Genomic DNA, 8,775 nt, shown 5'->3' on the forward strand with positions numbered 1-8,775 from the left:
ATATATATATATATATTTATAATAGTGCACCAACTGATTAATGTGGAGGTCATTGTACAAAATGTGGGAATTATGCAGTTGCAAACTCTTTGAACAATCATATTTAAGTTGTTCCTGATCACAGTTTAGCGCTACTTATGAAGTGCACCTAATTGTGGTTAAACTGTTTTTATCACGGTGTTTAGCTTCACTATATGTTCTGTACACGGAAGCTTTTATCGTATTTCTGTTGTGATGGAGCTGTTGTCTGCTGAAAGAGTTTATTACTCCCAGGTGTTACTCCTACTGAGACTTCCTGTGTGAGGCCTCAACACCTGGTGTCGGAGCCACAACCCTCCTCCAGCTTGTTGGTCAGGTTCATTAGTGGAGCTCGGGCCTTAATTGCCCTAAATTTATGGAGTGAGGGTACTGTGGAGCAGCTGTTACAACTAGCTTGGCTTTCAGTTCAGGACTCTTTACAGCCCTCCAAATGAAGTTCCAACATATACAATGTTTTTAAGCTTGACTAGTTTTGTGAGATAGTTGTTTTCATCTTCTCATATCAAGTATGTGATTTGAAAAGGGAGCTGTCGACAGAAAGGTTACTGGCGTGTTGTGGCTTCGTCATAAAAATACCAAGTCAAGCACTCAAAGCAAAGCTCGTGCTGAAACTGAGGTGGAAACAAAAATCTGCAGACACCGTTCTGACTGTGTCGACTGTCATGGATCTTGATCTGTAAAGAAAACTTCAGGGAATTGCAGAAAACAAAGTTTCTAGTAGAAGTGACTGAATATGATAATTACATGACTGATAGAAATAGCAGAGATACAAAAAATCACATGATTGTTAGAAATAGCAGAAATGCTATAATTATGAATTTGACAGCTGATGCGGTCTCCCTCCAGGAAACCACGGTCTTTATCCGTTTCCAAAAAGCCATAATCAGCCGGCACCAGGCATGCGCTCTCTGCCTTGTAAATTACCACGTTGTTTAGAATTATAGTCATTTGGAAATGGAGGCAGCTGGATACGTTTGGGAATGTGGGCTAATTGCTAAGAATCTGTCCTTTTATAGACCACAGGTTAATGGGCAGTGTGTTTTTTTATATCAACGGCACACACCGTTTTTTTTATACATAATGTGGCTAATTGAATATAAATTACATTATTGACTTCTGTATCTTTGCTGTTCCTCTTGATTCCCTTTGGGACCAAAAGACATGTGTCTGTTTAAAGTCGACCAAAATGGATTGGGCAGGCATGACAATGTCTTACCGCCTTAATGTTTTCTTCCAATTTTTCCCCCTTTCTTTTTTTACAATGGGCACTCTGTATATGCTCTGACCACCTTATCGCAGCAGTCGTGTGGTCGATGCAAAATAACATGTGGTTTAGACCTGATGAACAGTTTCCTCGGCTGCTGTCTCTGGAGGACTGGCTGGCCTTGTTGGAGAAGCCTTCCTTCCTCATTGCTGCTGTCCCAGAGGAGTCTGACATCCATGATCAGCTCCAGCACCTTACAGAGTCCACATTCACCATTCATGTCATGTTTAGTATATTTGTCAAATGTGTGTGTGTGTGTGTGTGTGTGTGTGTGTGTGTGTGTGTGTGTGTGTGTGTGTGTGTGTGCTTTGTCTGTGTGGCCAGTGAACAGTGAGGGGCAGATGCTCTTGTGTTATTGCTGAGTAAGCGAGCAGAAGAGGAGGCCAGCTGGTCCGTTGGGGTTAAAATGATATCAAGAGGCCTGCTGAGGGAATTGTGATGAAAGATGCTCGGGGCTGCTTATTTGAAATTGTCATGGTCTTTCTTGCGAATAAGTTTTTGTTGTTATTTTTTCACATTACCCTGGTTATGGGTGACGAGACTAAATTTAACCTTGAAGGCATGTTTTCAAAACACCCTTCTCTAAGATGTACTCCTCTTCCTGTCGTCACTCTGGCCTTAGTTGAACCAATTCTCAATGTTTTGCAGTCCTGTCTGCTGAGACCCTGCTGCTGCTCTGTCTCGCTCTGTGTTCTGAGAGTGACTTCATGGAGACGACTCGAGACGTCAGGGGTCTGGATTGCACTCTTGTTTGGCCGGTGGCCAAAATGAGCTCATCCATGACAGCGAATCCAGCTGCTCGGTCGTAGGAGTGCTGTTCTCTCTCGACCTCTGCACCCGGCCCTGAACCCGGGAGCCGGCTGATGTGAGGATGAGGGTTAGAGTGAGTGTGACACCGTTCCCAGAAGCTCCGGCAGCGACTGACCACTGGCAGCCCGCCGCCCCCTCGGCGCCTGCTAAGCAGCACGGCCTCAGGCCTCCGCTGTTCCCCACGGAGAGGCCCAGTTTGTTCTGGACACACGCCAGCTCTGAGCGGCAGGGGGCATGGCCAGGTCAGCTCTCAGGGGTGGTCTTGTAGTCCGTGTGTGTGAATGCATGTGCATGTGTGATGTGTTTGGAGCCATAATGATTAGCTTGTGTTTTGTTTTTGTGTGATTCTATTATTTTTGCTTCAGTGCAAAGCCTTCGGGCTGTAAGATCTCTCTGTCTTTGTCGAGGCCCTTATGCGTCTTGGGAATAGAGAGGAGGACAGCGCATAAACGATTATCTTTCTAACTCATTCAACTTTTCTGTGAAGATAAATGCTGAGGGGCTTCTGGTCCTACGGAAGAATTGTGTTCGTTAAAAGACAGAGAGTCGCTTGCTCCAGCAACACGAATAACATTCACATTCTGAGTGGAGAGGTGCCGCTCTATCTTTAATATCAGCCTCAGTTAAAGATCTCTGGAGTACATGAGGTATCCACATCCCTCAAAGATAGCCCCTGCAGGGAAGATAGCTCCACTGGGCTGTGTGCGATTCTGCTAGTGAGATTATTCTGTCACTCAGTCATCTCCTGGGCTAACGCAGGCAATCTGGTCTCAATCTGTGGCAAAGCACATGAGCATGGGTGCAGCCAAAGGTCAGGACCTGAGATGGAGTCATATCTCCTCGCTCCTCCTCCTGAGCTTGCGCTCTCTCCGTGGCCACCTCCTCCAACCCTGCACCCGGTCCTACCCAAGCTCACCATTTGGAAACCATTATCCAACCCGGCTCTGAGTTTTCTGATAATTAAAAGGAGACGGTATCCCTCAGATTAACGGCTGTTCGCTGGGATCAGCCCGTGGGAGGGCTGACACAGCAGGGAGGTGGGTGCCCTGGAGACTCCAGGGCTGGAAGAAAAGGGCCTTGGGGTGGGTGATAGGTATATGGTGGTGAGCTAAGTCCAGGAGTTGGACAAGTTCTCTTAAATTGCTGGGATTTTGGGTTCAGGGAGGGTCTTTAAGAGGGTGAAGAAATGTTATTCTGGGGTACAACTTGGCATAGGCCAGAGCTGTGGTTTACTAAAACAAAAAATCTATCAAAAACATCTGTCTCATAGTGTAGTCCTGTTCTGGGCAGTCCTATCTGTGGGTCAACTCGGGATCCAGTTGGATCTGCTTGCAGTGTTGGGCAGAGGTCAGAAACACTGGGATTGCAGCTCATTGCTACAATATCATAAAACCATCCCAGCAGAAGTGCACTTGGTCAGGTTGAGTTCATCCCACGTCTCTGAAATTGTGTTTGACAGCGTTGACTTTTTGTATTATTAGGTCTTGGCTTAAACGGGTATACGCTTTCCATTGTGATTACTAAAATGCTTCTTATTATTCCAATGTCCACGTTATAAAAGAATAAAAATCAACATCTCTGATGGCAGCCAGAAGTAACATAAAAACTCTGTCCAAATACATTTTACGTTCAGTTAAATTAATTAATAAATAATGTCAAATGAAGAGGAAACGTGGTAGGAGAGGACTTTGTCTGTCGAAACACGTGAGATATACTTTAAGCAAAACTAAAATAGTGATGATGACTTTTCATTACTTAGAAAAACAGATGAGTCACATCAGATAGCATCAGTTCCAGTTCTGTGATTCATTTCCCACTCATACATGCTCCATATCTGTGTGCACATCTGCAGGACTCAGCCATGTGGTCTCAGATGATTATTTTCAGTTTGCATGGAGAAACACAGAGTTTGCGCCAATTTTTCCTTGCAAATCTAAAGTCTACCAATTAGCAGCGTGAACAGAGTCATAGCCAGTCTCTAGTTTGTGGTCGGAGCATGTGATAAGGCTGCAGCATGTATCTGATGAGGCAAAGTTGGTCTCTCCAGGGCGGTGTATTAACCGCGCCTGGTCTTGAACTTGTGGCGTGCGAACAGACGGACACTTCACGACTGCAGGGCCCAAAGATCCTCGCAGGGCTCTCAGATCAGATGATATGGTGGCTCTTAAAGTCTTTTTGTCACTCGTGTTCTCCTGTCATGTGATGCTATATTCCTGCGGGGCTGTAATGTTGAATATGGGCTGTGTTATATAGTGTGATATATATTAGTTTTCGGGGCTTTAGGATTGTTGAGTTCAGAAGACTTCAGGTCAAAGAGTCATTCAGAATTGTGCACTTTTTTTGGCAAGGATTAAAATACTCTTCTTTGTGAAGTTTATAAACAGATCTCAACCGCCCAAATATCTTTTGTGGTTTGCCGCATCAGCTGTAGCATCCTATTTTTGGTGGCGTCAACTTAATTTTGTCACTTGACTTTTGTAAAATCTGTTGGTCAGATGAGACTTTTGGTACGTTGTCAACACTTTCCCTCAGTTCAATAATCCTATTTGTTTGTCTGTGTATCGAGAGTTTTAGCATCGGAAATGTGGTTGAGGCCATTGTTTAGTCTGGTTAACCTCAGCGGGACGAATCAATATGTTTTCTCTGTTAGCACGACAGAGCGCCAGTTCTTTACTCTTTTTTTTTTTAACTATTTCTGATGTTATTGTATCGCCTTGTCTTTTAGCAGCGGCCCAAATTACAGGGCTGGAAGCTGTGACTTTCAGGTGGTTGGAGTATACATACTCAGCATAACCTCCGCTTCCTTTGAAATCTTTCAGCTGTTCATGCCTCATTTCCCACCAGCCTCCAGTGAACACAAGGACCAGAGCGGTTACACTGTGCCAGACGTGTGTGGGTTAATAACATGATAAATATCACATGAGTTACAGAGCTGCCATTCACTCACACTTCTGATGAGAGAAAACAAACACACACACACACACACACACACACACACACACACACACACACACACACACACACACATTTTTCCTATAAAACGAGATGTTTAGAGGTACTGAACCAACCGAAACATGGCTCTCAACGCCCCGTCCTCTGTTGTTAGAATCTATCCCTGATCTGGGTCCACTGCAAGCACATGTTTGTGTTTCCATTCAAATGTAAGGAATGTCTTTGAAAATACATAATACATACAAAAACCACAGGCTGGCAACGCAAGAGGCAGCGGGAGCTTTGGCCGGGGAGAGGGGTTTGTTTCTGAGTGAGTGATGCCATGCCTCTCTCCCCCACATGGCAGGCCTGCTGGCGCGGTCATGGGTCGACATCAGACTAATAACAAGTTGCTGCTCTGCTCCAATCAGAGGAATTCAGACATCCGCCCGGGCCAGCCGCCCTACTCTCTCTATTTCTCTATTTAAAGAGCCAGACCGAGGGGGGTGGAATTACACTCCAATATACTTAATCATTTCCATCAGTGATGTGGGATACGGAGCAGGGACCGAGCTACAGGGCTGTTTCCATGAGGCCCGTTCACGCTCCACATTAATGTCCTCAAACGGTTTAGAGACGATCACCGCACAACTGCCGTTTGTAGAGAAGCCTTTGGAACTATCCGTGATTTGCGTCACCAATGCTTTGACCCAGCAAGAGCGGTGCAGAGTGTGCATACTAATTCTAGTGCTGAGGAGAGAGAAAGAGAGAGAGAGAGGGAGAGAGAGAGAGAGAGATTTGGGATGAGTCGACGGAGGAAGAAAGGACATTGGATGCGGTTGCAGCGGTCTACAAGCAGCTGTCATCCCAAATGAGTGACTCAACTCTAGGAAGTGGCTTTTGACATGCAGTTTAAAGGAAGTGTGCACATAGGCTGCTCTAGGCTGAACTGTTCAGCTGTACTTTAATGCTCCACATTAAAATGAATGTGCCCAGTGTCAAAGTAGCTGCAGTATTGTCTTCACCCCTTAAGTAACCGTATCCTATTTTTCTGAGGTTCCTCAGACGGACAAGAAGATGAAATTGCAGGATGTGGGATTCCTCCTCTGAAATGATTATCCCTCTTCCTCTCATCTATGTGGTCATGGGGGGGCGAGGAAGGAACAAACGCGTGCAGGGCCACAGGCCGGCTCGCATGCTGTTGGGAAGATCACAAAGGCTTTGGCGGGAGGGCGTCTGTGATGTGGCTGCCGGCTGACACACACGGCCACCAATTTTGTCCCTGGGTGGCAACAGTGGAGTGCTGCTCATCGGAAACCCCCAATCTTCTGCTGCGTGATACAAAAAAGTGCTTTCAAGACAGCAGTGGATGTGTTTATGTGTTTCCTCTCCACTTTCCCTGCCCTGAATCTGGTACGAGACAACTGGTGACGCGATACAGTCCAGTTCACTCTGATGCAAGACATCAATCACGTACATAACAGGTTCTCTCATGACCACAAATTAAAGAAATTAGTCACTGCTGTCTTACAGATGCTGCAGTCGCTCCATCACATGCTGTTGTGGCATTCACTGAAGTGAATCAGTCTGTCATGTCTTATTACCGGCTGTCAGCTCAACCCCGCCTACCGACATTCACGATGACACTTGGTTGTGGTGGAAAGGCGAGTCTCTGCATGCAGGTGGAACAATAGCAAGTGTGATGGCAATAAATCCATGAAGATCAACAAACTGCAACACTATAACCAAAACTTCTATGGCTTGCTGAAAAGTCCTTTTTTCTACTGTATGGTCCTTTATGATATTTGATCCTTCTTTTTTTTTTATCACTGTACGGTATCTTGACATCCAGGTGAGCCAACTGACATTCTGACAGCAGTTTGAGTTCAACATGAGTTTACGTGAATGTGGGTGCCTCAAATGGTATTTAGATCACAAAGTGTGAAATATATAATTCTGATGTATCAGTAGATTGGAAACAACGGCAACTGATTCTTGAACTGAGTAAGTGTTGCTGTTCTGGGCTCTGAGCTGTTGATTCCACTCATGACAAGGCTTTTCTTTATAAATGACTACTTTTATCTTAAGATTATCTGTGCCTTTAAGCAACATTAGCTAAAAGTATAAAAAGTTTGCCTAATAGCTCAAACTAATGGACAGACAGTTGAAACAGTGAGCTAAAAGGTCTCAACAGATTAACGAGTTTGCTAAAAGTAACATAAATGTTTAAAAATGTCCAGTTATACCACTTCCTGTACAAATGCAAACCAAACAGACATATTAACCTGTACAAAAAAACATGTCCCCATATCCAAGTTTAAGTAATAATGTTAGATAACGTGCACTTTAAAATCAATAGCATTGTGAACATCATGGATCGACAGACGGACAACAGAGGATGGGAACACTGGTCTAGCTTGTGTGGTCTGAGTGGTTTGGAGGAAACATATTATAATTTTCAGCCTTTGAGCCACTCCACCAGAATTATTGAACTTCACTATTTGAACTGCTCACTCTTGAACCTCATAGCTGTATAGCTGAGCACCACTTAATATAGTGAGCCATCTGTAGTCGGCCATTCTGAATGGGTGAGTCATTAACAAGGAGTTATGAGTAGAGCCCAGGGTTTTGCATCCCCTGAAGTGCAGTAGCCATATTATGGCTGCTCGACTCTGCTGTTTACAGTCTGTGTTGACCTTTGACCCCCTCCCTCCTTTGCTGACTCCCTCCATCAAATCCCATATTTATTAAACAGCCCCACCACCTGTTTGTGCAAGAGGAATGTGTGCGCTGTCAGGGTGCAGGAGGATCGCTACCGCTGCTGCCAGTTTCTGTCTCCATTTTAGAGGAGACAGGAGAGGGAGAGGCAGCGAAAGGTTAACCGCTGGACTGCTGCGGTTTCAGGCCGGCCTTCCAGGACCAGGCAGCCTGCTGGTTCTCTCATTAGCTGCCTCTTTTTCCTTCCAAAATCTCTTATTCCCCCTCATTCCGCTGTGATGTGCCAGTGGGTTTTTTGCCTGGAACACTGAAATAGCCTATGTCTTGTTTTCTTTGTCAGGCATTCAGTGAGAATTCCCCCTCCAACCCACAGCTGGCTCAGGAATGTCCTTTGACTCCCCTCTCAAGTCTCCACTCACTTCATCACATCCCTATCCCCCACTCGCTCTTTATTTTTCTTCTTCTCCCTCACTCTCTCTCTCCACGTCGCCCCACATCACATTTTGTCTCTTGCGCTCATCGCTTGCCTTTTTCTATCTTGCCTGCTCGTCTTTTCAGGGATGGCAGTTAGGAAGGGGCGAAAGCGAGGAGACGAGTCGGTTGGTGCCAAAGCTCACAAACTGCTCGCTCCCAACACAAAGAGTTGCTGTGGCGATGGGATCACATATGGCGGAACTGGATTTGCTCACTTTGTCGTCTCTGCTCATTTATTTATATGTTTCTCTTATGTGTCGCTGCCTCTTGCTCACCTCAATGTTGCTGCTTTCCCCTCTCTGCTCCACTGCCAGTACATGCTTACCTTTCTGGGGTGTGTACCTATACAAATGATGAATGGGTTACAAACACCTGCCACGTGTTGCAAAAGTTCTAGTGATGGAGTATTGTATCGAACAAAAACACGAGTGACACTTACAATATTTTATTTGAAGGGAACAAAGAAAGCATTCATAAACAAAGCTGTAGTTCTCTGTAGCTGTAAACGCTCTGAAAGAAAATCTGCCCCGAGCACTATT

The sequence above is a fragment of the Taurulus bubalis genome (assembly GCF_910589615.1).
Source record: "Taurulus bubalis genome assembly, chromosome: 17".
Lineage (NCBI taxonomy): Eukaryota > Metazoa > Chordata > Actinopteri > Perciformes > Cottidae > Taurulus > Taurulus bubalis.